Here is a 14,833-nt window from a genome sequence, read left to right as displayed (position 1 = left end):
GAATGCCCAAAGGGGTTCCTCTAGAAGGCAGATTCAATTGGCCCCTCCCCCCAAACGGTTCAGGGAAAAATACTTTTCTGGAGAAAAGTGGAAAAAACTGTTTATTAAATAAGAAAACCTAAACAATATTAAACAATTAAATTTCTTGCCGCTTTAAAAGAGAGACAAACTCAGAAAAATCCCCCCCCCCGCCCAGGCTGCTGCTCGGCTCACTCAGTCTCTTATCAGTCCCTCTGGCGCTGGAAATGCCGCGGCCCAGGCCCGGCCCGCTGGGCCACAGGTGCGAGCTGCTGGTGCTCTTCTGGTTGTTCAGTCCAGAGCAGGTTTGAGCAGGTCCAAAGAAAAGGAAAAAAACACAGTCCAAGGAACTTCTTTGCCTCAGCTAGCTACAACTAACTAAAAAGCAAAGGAGAGCTCTGTCTCGCTGTCTGTCCGTCTGCAGACAACACAGTCCAGGAGAGGGAATGTGGAGGAGTGAGTGCAGTTTCTGAAAACAAACTCCACGCTTCTTCTCCCTCCCTTTACTCCTGGAACAAGTCTTAAAGGTGCAAAACTTATTATTCAGCATAAACAGAACAGACGATTGGGGATCAAAGCATCATGCAGTCAACCTAGGACACACATAAAATGTCTGTATCCAGAGCCCCGTTGTTCTAGGTGCCATCCCTTTACAAAAATAGTCACCCACTCTTGTTCTTTGTCCTTGTCCTTCCCATCCTGTCTCCTTTACTGACTTCTCAACATCTTTATTCCACCACTGCAAAGCATTAGCAGTAATATGTCCCTTATGCATACATCTTTTTCCGTGGAATGTAGAAACAGAGAGTTTATCTGTATATTTCAAACTCATGCCTTTTTCAAACAGTGTTCACACTGTCTAAACTGATTGAACCCTTAGTGCAATGTCTATTCATAAAAAACATTTCTCATTTAAGATTTTAATATGTCTTAAAGCAGTGATTTTTTCACTGGAACAGAATAACTTTTCAGTAGAGAGGTACTACAGTTGGGAATCATCACTCACCAAAAAAAAAAAAAAATAAAGGAAATTTTGAGACTAATCAACTATCTCAAGGCAAATGCCAGTACCAATGTACCTTTCTTGATACTCAAAAGACTGCTTGCTTTATTCTGCTGAGATTCAATATTCTAACAAAAAGTGTCCTTCAGGAAAAACTTTTCTCACTTTTATGCTTAAACCATAATAGTTTCATCAACACTTATCCTCTGACAGAGTTGTTGTTGAGAAATCACAGTTAGACATGATAACAATTTTTGAAGTTCCTTTGAAACTTAATAAATCACTCATTAGTATTCTTCCAGATCAAGACATAGAAGGAGTATTTGAAAGGGGCAAGAAAATATAATGCAGACCAGGAACAAACAAAATTTAGTGATAAACAAGACAGAATGAGTTCACGTGCAGAACTCTGATAATTATAATTATCACCCTATGATTAATTTAGGAAATTAATCAATTTTCACATCACCAACACAAATTTTGAAGATAAACTTCCACTGAATTGACCCAAGAAGCCATGCTTTTCAAATGTTAAATAAAAGTTTTCATGTGGAGCAAATCATTTTCCCACACTCCTGCAGGGGGAAGCAAGAAGCCCTACTCCAGTTGTCAGTGTAGTATTTTGCACGGTGTCACTGAACACCTACATGCCATATGAAGGCAGAAAATGACATTAGCCTCCAGGATGATTAGCAACAAATTTGCTTCATTTAGGTCTTCCTTATTCTGATCTGACATCTGCATGTAAAACTGTGTGTCCCCAGTGTTAACTTAGTAAGATATATATCATTTCCATCTACATTGTAAGTAACCAGAAGGAGAGTTTGGGGCTCCACATAACACCATCATACAAGGAGTGCCTATACCAGTATGGATCTATTTGCAGAAAAAAATCACTAAAGAATGTAGTGACCTGGGGTCTACACAGCCTTTTTGTCAATCAGCCTCAAGCCAAACTACAGTAAAGATTGTGCTCTGCCCTGTCTTTTGAAGCCATGTCTCCATGAAAGAAGCAGGAGTCTCGGAACTGAAAAAAGAGTATATTAAAAGTTTGATCCTAATCTTTTAGTTGCTGGAAGTGGTTTTATTAAAATCTTCACCAATGACCTGGAAACAGAAGAGAGAATTGAAGCTGCAAAGTCCACAGGTGATGATCTGAGTAGTCAAGGAACAAGGAACTTCAGAAAACCTCACAGAACTGAGAGACAGGGCAAAAAGACAGCAGAGGCATCTTATTGTAGATGCAGCCAACATAAGACAATTAGAAACAAATAGTCTTAACACATATACTTAGTGTTAAACTTGGAGTTATAACTAGGGAACAGTACTGGTTCATCACTGACAGTTGGCCAAATTAATCTCATGTTTGAAAAGGAAAACTCGGGGACAGCATGTGGGAGCTTTATGTAACCATGAAAGCTGTGAATAAGATGGATACCCAGCTGTTCACCAAGACCTGCAACAAAAGAACTGAGGGACAGTCAGTGTCACAGGTAGGTAGAAAACAGGCAGAAGAAATGCCTTACTTTGGGGGTAATTCAGGCGTTTATTGCCAGAGGAGGTGGAGGAATAGATTTGAATGGTACCACATTCAAAAAAAACATTGAACAAATTAATGGATAATGTATTTGGAAATGGAATTTAAATTTATAGGACAGGAAATGTACACTCTCATAAAAACTTATGTATGCTGAAGGGAATGTCAAGAATGAATGACAAGAAGGGACCAGATTGTTTCTTTTCTCTCCTCATTGTGATCTCTAGGTCCTGTTTCCAGAGACTGAAAAAGGGCAGATGGATCATTTGTCTGGGCCAGTGGGGCCCTACTCACTTTCTTAATTCTTGTACCCACCAGCAGCTAAATGGAAATGGGTTTCAAAAGTCATTGGAAAACCAACCATGATCTCCTTGAAATTAGGCTTCTTCTGCCCTGTAGTACAGCTGATTCTGCACTGCAATTTTAATGCTAAAGTACAGATGTTTTGCATCTTCTCTGAAATTTGAGAATAGCAGGGATCAACCACAAATTTACCTTTTAATATTCTGTACAGAAAGCAAGATTAAATTCTACTATTTAACTGACATAAATAGAAGTGTGGCAAAGCTTAATTTTGTCTCAGTGTTTTCATTTTAAAAAGCCAAAACAAAAGTAAAATTATTTTTAAAGCAAAAAAGTTAACTAGCTAGATGCACATGTAATAAAAAATGTACTGCATGTGTACATGCATTTTAAAAAAATTGATTACATAATCTAATATTTTTTCTTTTTAGTCAGGTCAGGTCTTATTCCTACTGAATGTACAAGCCTTCCACAAGGAGGTATTATTTCCTTCTATCTGTCTGCTGCTGCCTCTTTCCCTCCTTCCTCTGAAACTTTTCATAGGGACCCATTTCAGCCCTCCAGAACCCTCACACAAACCTGCTGGATAGTCACAGCCTTTTGTCAAAGTTTCCTTCAGATGCAGTGCCACAGCATCCACCAGATTTTTTTGTCAGCTGCTTGCATATACCTGCCTCTTCTTATTCTTCCTGGTTTAAAATTATCCCAGCATCTTTTTTGTTTGGTTGGTTTTATTGTTGGGTTTTAAAATTTATTCCATGATCTTGTCTTTAATAAGTACTAGTCGGTAAATGCTGTCTGGAACCAGTGCTTACAGCACCCAAAAGAGCTTCACCTTTTCTAAAATGCAATTGCATAAAAGAAGGTATTCCACTGAAGGCATTCCATTCATGTAAATGAAATAATTTGTCATTACATTTAATTTAAAAAAAGCCAATACATTCTTAGTGGGGCAGAAGGCAATAGAAAATTCAGAATTTAGTAATTGGAAGCTACATTTCCTAAGGATTGTTCTGTCATCAACTTCTGAATGACTGAAATGCATCCTTGCTCTTGAAGTGCCTTTCTGGGCATCTCAGATAGTCCCTGAAATTTGCCATCCAGCTTTCATAGTAGATCTTTTTTCTCACACTTTCCTTGCAAGACTGAAGCAAATTTTACCAAGTCAAGTTTCTTTTACCTGATCGGAATATGCAAATACACAAATGCCCAGTAAGAGCCTGTGAACCTCTAAATGAGGATGCTGCTATTGTTAATACTAAGAAAAGTAAAATACTGATGTCAAGAATATAGAAGTTTTATGTTTATGTTAAGAGGAATAAATATTTTTTAAAAAATTTTATACATAGAAATAAATACCCCTTCTTATATGCCCATGTTAGACTTTTGTAGTGATATATGATATATGAAACTGCATACCAGAATAATGACAAAACCAACCAACCAGGCTCAGGTCTGAATGGAAATTAATTTTCAAGTTGTTATTTCTTTCTTATAAACAGATTGATAGGCACTTGATTTATCCCTGCAGATTATCCAGTGATAATAAAAATAAGTGGATCAAACTATATTTTCCTTACCACAGCAGACAAAAATTTATTATGAACCTGAATTCCATGTGGGACTAAATCCAGCCCTGGAAATAATAGTAACATGTAAGCTGCTCAAATTACATTTTGCTAAGGATTCAGGCTACAAATTGCCCAATTCAAATACAGAAATGTAAAAATAAAGTCTAGAAACAGATTTATTGTGAATTCATTACACATTACCAGGAAAATAAAATTGATTAACTGTGTAATTTGTATCTGCCAACCTTCAGGCCCTCAGGCAGTAATCAACACAGATTCCTGACATTTAAAGCATGCACTGACATTTTAATTGTACGCATACAGTAAATCAGAGAGGTACACAATGCTTGTAATTTTTAGCTATGCTTATATTGTCATGTGAGTCCACGCTGTTTTGCTCATGGATTGTATATTTGGGCTATATGTGCAAGTAGGGAAACAGAAAAATCTAAATAACTATGGGGGTGATAAAATACTATGAACTCACAGATATTTTTAAGTAAAAAAAAAAACCTTAACTTTTTCTTGCTGGACATTTCTAATGTTACTGTTCAGAAAACTCAAATAATATAAACAGTGGTACCATTATTGATAATAATTGCACTATATATGGAATTTTTAGTACTCTGTCTCAATATTGTTAAATCACTGAGAATGAATGAAAGGTACCTGTTTTGAAAGTCAGATTTCATTGATATCTGAAATATCTATTACGGAGAAAGAATAGCATTAATCACTACTGATAAGTTTTTACAAACATTGTATAGCCTGATTTTTATTAATTTAAAATTGAATTAAATACCCTCAAATATCTCTTATCCTCAAATATTTCTTATCCTACCTGGTCAAGAAATGCTCAAGGAAATGGTGAAGGAGCTGTCATTCTCTGATAGCAAAAATATGTCTAAAAAGAGTTGATGTTAGAGAAATTACCAGTGAGCAACCTGAGCACTTATCCATGAAACAATATGTAATGCCATTATCCATTGTTCTGTATACCAAAGTTTAGGCAAACTTGGTCTGATGCTCATTGTCCTAAGCACTGTGGTAAATCTGGCTTAAAAGGGTCAAAATATGATCCTATGCACATATGCAGATCATACGATGCAGAAACTTTCTGGAATAAGGGAGGCAAATGGCCTATTCATGGAACAAAGGCTGACGGATTTCCCAGGGATAGTTTTCCACAAGATGCAGCAACTCTTAGCTGTAATGGAAGGATCCCTAAACTGACTGGTTAATCTCTCCCAGCTTTGATGCTATATGTCTTCCATACCCGGTATTTGGAATGTTTGTTTCAGTGCCCAGCTCTGAAGTCTGTAAACTAAATACTGCTCCATGTGCTGGGAAATATAAAGGGGAAAATAATTAAGAGTAATTGAATAAGTAAATTAGTATAGGATTCTGACTGTGGAATAAGAGACAACATGTATATAATTGTTTCAATGTACCATATAATTAGCATGCACTGAGTATCTGTAATTGCTCGTCAGTTCAAAGCAGAAACATTTCATATAATGCTGTCTGCTTTTCAAAATGAAGAACAAATTTACCAAGAGCAAGTTTTCCAAAAAGAAAAATTTATCATTATAAAAGGAAGAAAAAAATGTTTTGGATTACTGTCGTATTGTGTTTTGATAATCATATTTTCAAACTCTATCTCTAAGCTTAACAAATGGTTTACCCCTATACCCCCTTTCCACTCCAATGGTACTGCCCTTGTCAGTCCTCCTCAGGTCTGTCCCCTTATTCAGCATAAATGCTGAATCATTCCCTCATCCCCTTCCTGGTGCCTTGTCCATCACCCAACATCCCATCCCAACACTCTGGAAGCTTCCACCAAGGGTGTCGAGTGATTGGGCAAGGACCAGGGGTCCCTCCTCTAACCCTCTCTGGTATGTTGTTATCCCTGTCCCTTTTCCTGAGAGCCACTCCAAAAATTTTCCCCATTGGTCGTTGGGAAATTCCCTCCCCTTTCCCCTCCCCTCTTTATAAGATGTTGTTGAGTCCCTCTCGGGGCTCTCATTTGTTGGTTTACCCTGAAGGCAGTTGGTGCTCTTAGGAGCTCCCAATAAACTTTCGGATTACAAACCCCAGAGGAGAGTCAGCCTCCTTCCTTAGGTGATTCCTGCCCGCCTCTCCTTCGGAGGCTGTCCTGGAAACCTGAGGGAACACACAGGAGTGCCCTCTGCCACCGTCGTGCCTGTCTAGCTGGGTCACTCAGGTGGACTCTGAGTGGACACGACAGCAGATTACTACATTTTAATTGGCTACTATTTGTCTTTTTTTTTTTTTTTTTCTAAATTAGCGATCTCAAAGCTAAGAAAAAATAAACCTCTTAGTTTCACACTAAAACAGACATTCACTTCAGATATAATACATAAGTGTTTCATCTCACGTAAATAAAGGAAATATTTCTTATTTGTTGCACTTACCTTAAAAATTGGCCTAGCGTAGTTGCAATGACTTCTCACTAAGAAGCACTAGATATCTATTTCTGCCTGTAGAAAGTACACAAAACTTTTCTCATGCTTAAAAAAAAACATTTTCGACAGTTAGAAACAGTGCATTATAAGAGTGAAAGCGACCCAAGAAAACATTGAGTGTAGCTGGAAACTATAGATTTTCCTCACAAGTCAATGAGCACACAAGACAAGTAAAACAAAAAATAGCATTTTTCTTGCTAATATCTTGGGCTTAAAGGACTGAAAATTCTTTTAACTTGATATTAGTCTTAAAGTTGAGAGAGAGTGTCATGGTTGGACACTGGCGCAATGCTAGCATCCCCATGAAAATGCACTTTTTCTAAATAAATGCTGTGAGATGTTATCAGGAACAGAGCAGAGCAGGCCCAAGCTTAATAACAAAGGAAAAAACTTTATTAAACTACTACTAATACAGAAAACACATAAACTAAATCTAGGATGAAGACCTTTTAAACTACCCCTCCTCCTCCCAATTCTAAAAACACCCAGCCATGAAACATCACCCGGGATTCTTGATCAAATCACCACCCTTCAGGTAATCTATACTCAAACTATCAAGGGAGAGAGAAGTCTCTCTTGTACCACAGACCCCCAGGAAACACAGCTGCCCCCCTGTGTTTCCCTGTCACACATGGCAACCGCCCGGAAAAAATCTGCCAGTGTGACACTCTCCATTCCATGTCACAGTGCTCTCACCACCGTGCATGGACAGACTGCTCATAGGGCTCCTTTAAGGATGCTTTGCCACGGACCCAAAGATATAACAGTTCAGTTTCTCATCCTGGGACTACAGTCCCCCCCATTTTCCCCTGGGGCCGAGGGGTCCAAAAACAGGACTCATCTTCTTCCCGAAGACAGAGGGTATCACCATTCCCTCTTCAGCTTTCTTCGTTTCTCGCCATTCTTGTGCTGCTCGAAGCTGAAACAGGTCTCCTTGGGTCACCACTGCATCCCCCTAAAATGCAGTCTCTATTGCAGGAGAGTTTGGTTCAGTCCATGGCTAACAAGAAAAGTCCAGCCAAAGCTACTTCATCATCTCTTCCCACCTAAATATTTCTTCTTCTAACATCTCAGTTCCCGGACTATCTCTCTTCCACTACAAATCAAGGAGGAGTAATACTTTTAAAAAGCCCTCATTTCCTGGAAAGGGTTAAAAGTTCAGACTCCCTGGACGGCTGATATCTCAATCCAGCATTCCGCCTCCCACGGTGGGCATCCCCCCCCCCTCTCCTTCTCCTCTGCCGGCAAATTTCCAGGTGCCGCCAGGCTCTCTGTCTCTTTCCCTCTTGGGGGGGGGGGGCAAAGGCATCTCCGCTTCTCTCCACCCTTCCGTCCACAGGAGCTGGCTCGGTTCCAGACCCTCAGCCCCCCTCGGCCTACCTGGACAAGGCCGCGTGGCTTCCCCTCCCCCACCCAGCCTAAGGCTGGGCAGGGGGAGAGTCTGCACTCTCTGAGGACCGGAACCAAAAGAGAGAGTTCTCCTGGGAGTTCTTGCTTTTAACCCCCTGTGTTCTCAGAGGCGTGTCCATACTTTCAGTGGTCACTCCAGGTGCCAATATCCAAACCTGACCACTGATTGGTTTGACCCGACTTCCTGGAAAAAATTCACTTCCATGTCAAACCACGACAGAGAGAAAGTAAAAGAGAAGAAACTCCCTAAGATACCATGGAATGAGCTGAAAAAGAAGAAAACTGAAGAGGGGCATATTAAACCAAATACACACAAAGATTGGCTTTTGGCAAGTTGTTCTTGAATAAATTGAGCCAAGAGATGGTTTTACATGGATCATAAGAACCAAAAAGTACCATTTCCTAACTGGTGAGTTACAAGATGAGACAAAACAAGTGTAGTAGAGACTAGAAAGGAAGAGACAGCATTGGTGTCTTTGCAAACTAAGTTCAAGAAAAGCTGAATCTGATCAAAAAAACTGAGGCACAAAGAACTTTGAAGAATCTAGTTGTCTAAGATTTAACAAAAGAGACTAGGACCAAATGAATTACAAAAAAAAAAAAAAAAATTCTTTATCAATAATAAGCATTACCAGAATACACAATGTACCCATAAGGGTATTCCTGTCCTGATTTGCAAGTTTAATTCCAGAGCCTGGTTGTGGGATAGACTGATGCAATCAGGAATCAACCTGAGGCTTTAGCTTGAAAGGAAATATATGATATGAAGAATCTGTTCTGCCAAATTTTATAAATGGAATCTTCTTAATTCAGGACTGAGGGACAGTCCAATTTTAATAGCTAAAATAAAGTAATAAGAATCTTCTTGCCAACATACTTTCTCTATCATCCATTTTATCTTTCTTGAGAAAGAATGGAAATCTTTGGAGAAAACGTATGAACCTGACAATATTGGGACTGTTTGTTTACATTACTCTGTTGGAAACTATTAGGATATATTTTGCCATTTTTTTATTACTTCAAGATGGGGTAGTATCATATGGTTTGTAAGCAGCAAGCTTTGTGCACTTATTGAAAGGGCCTGTTTGCCTAAATATTCAAAGCACATCAGGTTTGGAGAAAAATATTCAAGAAATAAGTAAATATAAGGAGATGGAAATAGGAAAAAATTATGACATGGGTTTATCAGAGGTAAAATACATCATACAAATTGTCATCTTTCTTTTGATGAAATAATTGATTGTCTAAGCAAAGACAATAATATAAACCTCATTTATCTGGGCTACTGGCATCTGATATTAATTACCACAGGAAGTCATTAGTTAAACTGGAGATTAGTAGGTTCTCTGATGAGGACTGAAAATGGACTGATGAGTGGAACATGAAAAAAGTAGTTCTGAATCAGGAGGAGTTTACCAGGAAATGTCCTTTAGGAATGGATTGAGGATTATCATGAACCTTTGGTATTAGTGATGTTGCCTCAAAGACAGTAGCAACAAGCTCATGATTTGCAGGAAGTGCCACCAGTCTGGAGGAGGCAAGGGGTATCATTAGCTAGAAGGACCTGAGTAGAAAATGGGATGAAAACAACACTGGCTGTGGCATCCTGGCCTATATCAAAAAGAGTAGGGCAAGCAGGACAAGGGAAGCAATTACCCTTCTGTGCTTAGTATTGGTGAGCTTGTGCCTCAAATCCTGTGTCCAGTTCTGGGTCCCTCAATTCAGGAAGGACGCTGAGGTTCTGGAGCATGTCCAGAGAAGGAGCAATGGAGTTGGTGAGGGGTTCAGAAAGCAAGGCATATGAAGAACAGCAGAAGGAGGTGATTTAGCCTGGAGAAAAGAGGCTCAAGGATGACCTTACTGCCCTCTACAGTCACCTGAAAGGAGGGTGTAGCCAGATGGAGGTCAGTCTCTTCTCCCAGGCAGCAAGTGACAGGACCAGAGGACATAGCCTCAAACCCAACCAAGGGAGGCTGAGGTCGGACATTAGGAAGAATTTCTTCACTGAAAGGGTTGTTAAGAATTGGAACAGGCTGCCTAGGGAAGCCATGGAGTCACAATCCCTGAGAGGGTTCCAGAAATGACTAGAAGTGGCACTTAGTGCTATGATTTAGTTGACAAGGTGCTGTTCAGTAAAAAGTCGACTCAATGATCTGGGAAGTCTTTTCCAACCTTATTGACTGTATGATTCTATACATATAGCAAGTCAGGTTAATGCAAGAGCAAATAAGAATTTATCCTGTAAACTAGGTAATCATGAATGAAAAGTGACTATAGAGAATAAGGACCATGCAATACTGACTGACTGCAGAATGAAAGGAGTCTTCAATTCATGTTACAGTGCTGCTGCATGTGGGAAACCAGCACAAGTACTGATTCATTGCCACAGGAACACACTCGCAAAGAGAGCTGCTTTCTCATTTTAGCATGAACAGACAGTTGTCTTACTTCTGATAAATCAAGCAGATATTCCTAGCAACACGTTCCCTAACCTGTACAAACAAAAAGGCCAATTGTAAATATGGAGTTATCTGTTTCTCGATAAGGAAGATTAATATATATTGCTCAAAATGAAATTGGCTTTTTGAATTTTGTCTCCAACATGTTGCCATTCTTCGTTGTCAGTTATCTAATTGCCATAACCATGACAAAAGTCAAAAGGAGTTTAAAGTTAGTAGTGTTTTGACAAAATATGTTACTTTTAAAATATTATTTTAAAGTTATGTCACTGATTGTAAAGCAAAGTAAATACATAAAATCTTAGATCTGTACTGCACAACTGAGATGAAATAGGGAAACTCAAAGATCATTTACTTACATAGTCTGTCAGAACAAAGGGTAAGGAAATTATGATTCCTTTCTGCAGATGTTTGGACAAAGACAAGAATGGTAGACAGGAGGGAAAAGGTCTTCTGAGAACAGTAATGAAAACGTGCAGGCAGTCTTTAGCAATGGATGCTTTTCCACTAGGAATAAAGAAAATTAATTTTTCATATGCACAGTTCTGAAACAGCATTCCTGTGAAACCTGTAACTATGTTTCTTTCCTCCTGTTAGTGGAGGAAAGAAACCTGGTTAATTTTAAAGATGAATTTTACTAAATTTCTGAAAAGGATTACTGGAAATATCATGATATAGGTAGGATGGGATTTGATATTATGAACTCTTGTAGTTCTGTATTCTTGTATTTCTCATTGAAAGTGTTTAAAATTCTGTTTTTTTCCTCTGTTTAGACTTACTGGTGACAGGGTTTGCTAAAAATAGTAGAGATCAGAGATCACATTGAACAGGACTTCAATAAACAGCATGGTGTGAGTGGGTGTGTGTCCATGTGCACAGAATCATATATTGATCTACAAGTTATATCTATATATATCCATAAGTTATACCATAATTTGGCTTAAATAACACATTAAAAATAGGTACTAAAATGAACTTGGCAATTCAGATGATACTTAGAACACATCTCATTCCTTCATTATGGCATTTCTGGTAAAAGTACTATAACTCATGATATTATATATGTCATGTTTCTGCTATTCACATAGGTATCATGCTTAAAGTCTTAAAGGTAATTTGGACATTAAATCCAGCTGCATGCTTGTCTTGTTACTAAACTATGGGAAACCATTGGGAACATAAACATGAAATTATAGATGAAAGAGCTCTTAGGTCATCTTGTCCTATCCTGGCCAACGTATGACTCTTCCCCTTAATATATGCTTGAAACCTTAGATGGGGTCATATTTTACATAATTTAAGTGTCTTCCACCACTTTCCTTAAAATATTATTTTTCTATTCTCTATATTGTTATGTCCATGTGAATTTGAAATCATATATTGGAAAATGTATATGGTAGAGTTAACTGATCTGCTAGCACTGGAATGCTGGCATTATTCCTTATTTATGAAGAATATTTCTGGATGCAAAGACTAAGTAATACTAAAATAATAAACAAAAGGAAAACGACAATAAATTTTCTGAGGAACTTTTTTTTTTTTTTTGGTGACAGCAGTCCTCTATAATTAGAAGCAGCCAGGCAATTCTAGAAAGGCCTTCAACACCTGTTCTGCACTTCTCTCTACGTCCTAGAACTCAATGCAGATCTCAGGAGTTTATAACAAACCTACAGACTGCAATAAAAGATTAAATGCTACACCAGAAGACAGAAAAGTCATGGATATCCTCAGCGTCCAGAGCTCTTGGAGTAAGATAGTGTAAATATAATTCACAGGTCTCAAGAACCAGACTTATTCCCATGCAAAAAGCAAGACTATCTCTATTCGTCTCTCTCAAAAGCTTCTATGAACATTTCCTCCAAACTCCTGACATGTTCATTTTGTTCCTCCCTTAGACTCAAGTCCTCATTTTTATCATTAGGTTTAGTCACTTGAATCTTCTCTTCCATTGAAGTGGTCACCTGAAAAGAGTTCAAGAAGAGTTCGGATAACACTCTCAGGCACATGGTGTAATTCTTGGGTCTGTCCTGTGCACAGAAAGGAGTTGGACTTGATGATCCTTGTGGGTCCCTTTCAACTCAGGATCTTCTATGTTTCTGTGATACAATGTAAATCTCTTGAGGCTAAGGTCTATTTAATCATCTGTTTTCCAGAATTTCTTACACAACTACTTCTTACTCTTCTTATACCTACACCTTCAGTCAGGCAGGTCTGATTCTTATGGATGAGGACATACTTTCCAATCTTCTGTTTTCTAGCATGTCTTCTGTCTGGCCATTCTCCTGTTGTATCTAAAGGACACAAACACCAGTCCTCCTATAGCTCAAATATATTTCTTTGCATTGGTGGTCTTCCTCTGTGGGGGATGGACCATCATCTGATGCTGCTTGCTTTAACCTCTAACTTAGTCAAAAGACATCACTACTCATTACCTTTCCTGTTGGGCTCACCAGCCAACTGCCACGCAAACCTGTTTTCACAGATGTGATTTCCAGCTTTGTAATTTTATGCTCATTCAACTCATCGGAGTTGTTTACTTCGTCATCTCCCCAAAGACCTGTACAAAGACCTTTGCTGCTTTCAGCTGCACTTCCAGTCATGTGACATACCTCCATCCTAGAATCTTCATTTCCTGCAACAAATCTTATATTCCATGAATTGCTGGCATTGTTTCCATTTCAGTCTTGGTAATTTTCACCATAAAGCAAAACAACACATAGGTCTGGGTATTTGTCTCTACAAGTTCTCACTTCTCTATGCTGTCATGTTTGCTAACTTCCCATTGCCTTCACTCTTACAGCTTCCTGCCTCAGGCAATGGTTCACTGTTACAATTGGTTTTTTGGCAAACCCACATTAAAGTTTTTTTAAACATGATTTATCTTTCTATTCCAATTGAAAACACAGATGAATAAAAAGCACCAGCAAAGCAAAAAAAAGGAGCTTAAGGGGTTTTCAAGGATTAGGGGATTTGAACAAGTTGTTCACCATGAGGAAAATTGCAACATTTTGCTAGAGCTCGTTTCTAGCACAAATCTGCAGGAAAATAGCCTACAAAACAAGCAAGAACCTGCTGAGCTTTTCTTCTAAGAATAGGTATCCAAAAGACTGACCAAGCTAAGTCTGGTTTATTATGCAGGAGTAGGGTTCCATTGTCAAGATGGAACTGAACTGCTTTTAGAGTTTAACACTTATATTCACCAAATTTTGAAAATATAACAAATCTGGCACAACAAAGATATCCTTGCTCATCTTTGGGGAGATTATTTCTTTGTTATTCATATCACCCTGCAGAAAGGATAGCACACCATGGCCCAGGAATCCTATAAAGAGGCCCTGAGCTTTATTTGTTTAAGGATAAAACAGATCCACTCCCATATATTTCATCCTCCCAACAACAATATAATTCCCTACCTATTTCTTTGTTCACCTGAGAGAAGTGTCTAGCTTAAGCTTCACTGTAAAATTAATTTATTTCTAAATTTATTGCTATTAATTTTTTTTAGGAAAATGAACAGACATACAGAAATGTATTCATAAGAACAATGGCATTTTCAGGCATTTAGGGTTATTGGGAAATTAGGGAATTAGTACCTAGTTAACATGATATATACATGCCATTCACTGACATAGCTGTTACCTTCCTATCTACAATTTCACCATTCAGATTTGAGAGACAATGGGTATGCAATATTTTCTGAAGGATAACTGTCTAAATCCTGCAAATATTAGCATACACTCAGCCAAATCATGACCAGCTCAGCCCTCCTTTCACCCTTCCTTGCCTCACTCCCCACCAAGGCAACACCCCTGGATGATACTCAGGGACTCCCTCTCTCCCACATCTTGCAAATCATAGCCTGAGGTAATGTCCATAGGTTCATAATAGACCATCCTTCTCTGATTTATTCCTTTATGAACAGTAAAACAAAGAAGTAGTAACTTCATAAATTAGTGCTCTTTGAAATGAAAAGGGAAAGTGTTTATGCCTCAGACCTCTCAATTTAAACTTCCTGCTCAATCAGGAAGACAATGCCATCATAGTTT

This window comes from Vidua macroura, chromosome 3, assembly GCF_024509145.1.
Source record: "Vidua macroura isolate BioBank_ID:100142 chromosome 3, ASM2450914v1, whole genome shotgun sequence".
NCBI classification, from domain to species: domain Eukaryota; kingdom Metazoa; phylum Chordata; class Aves; order Passeriformes; family Viduidae; genus Vidua; species Vidua macroura.
Note: the sequence above shows the minus strand (reverse complement) of the source record.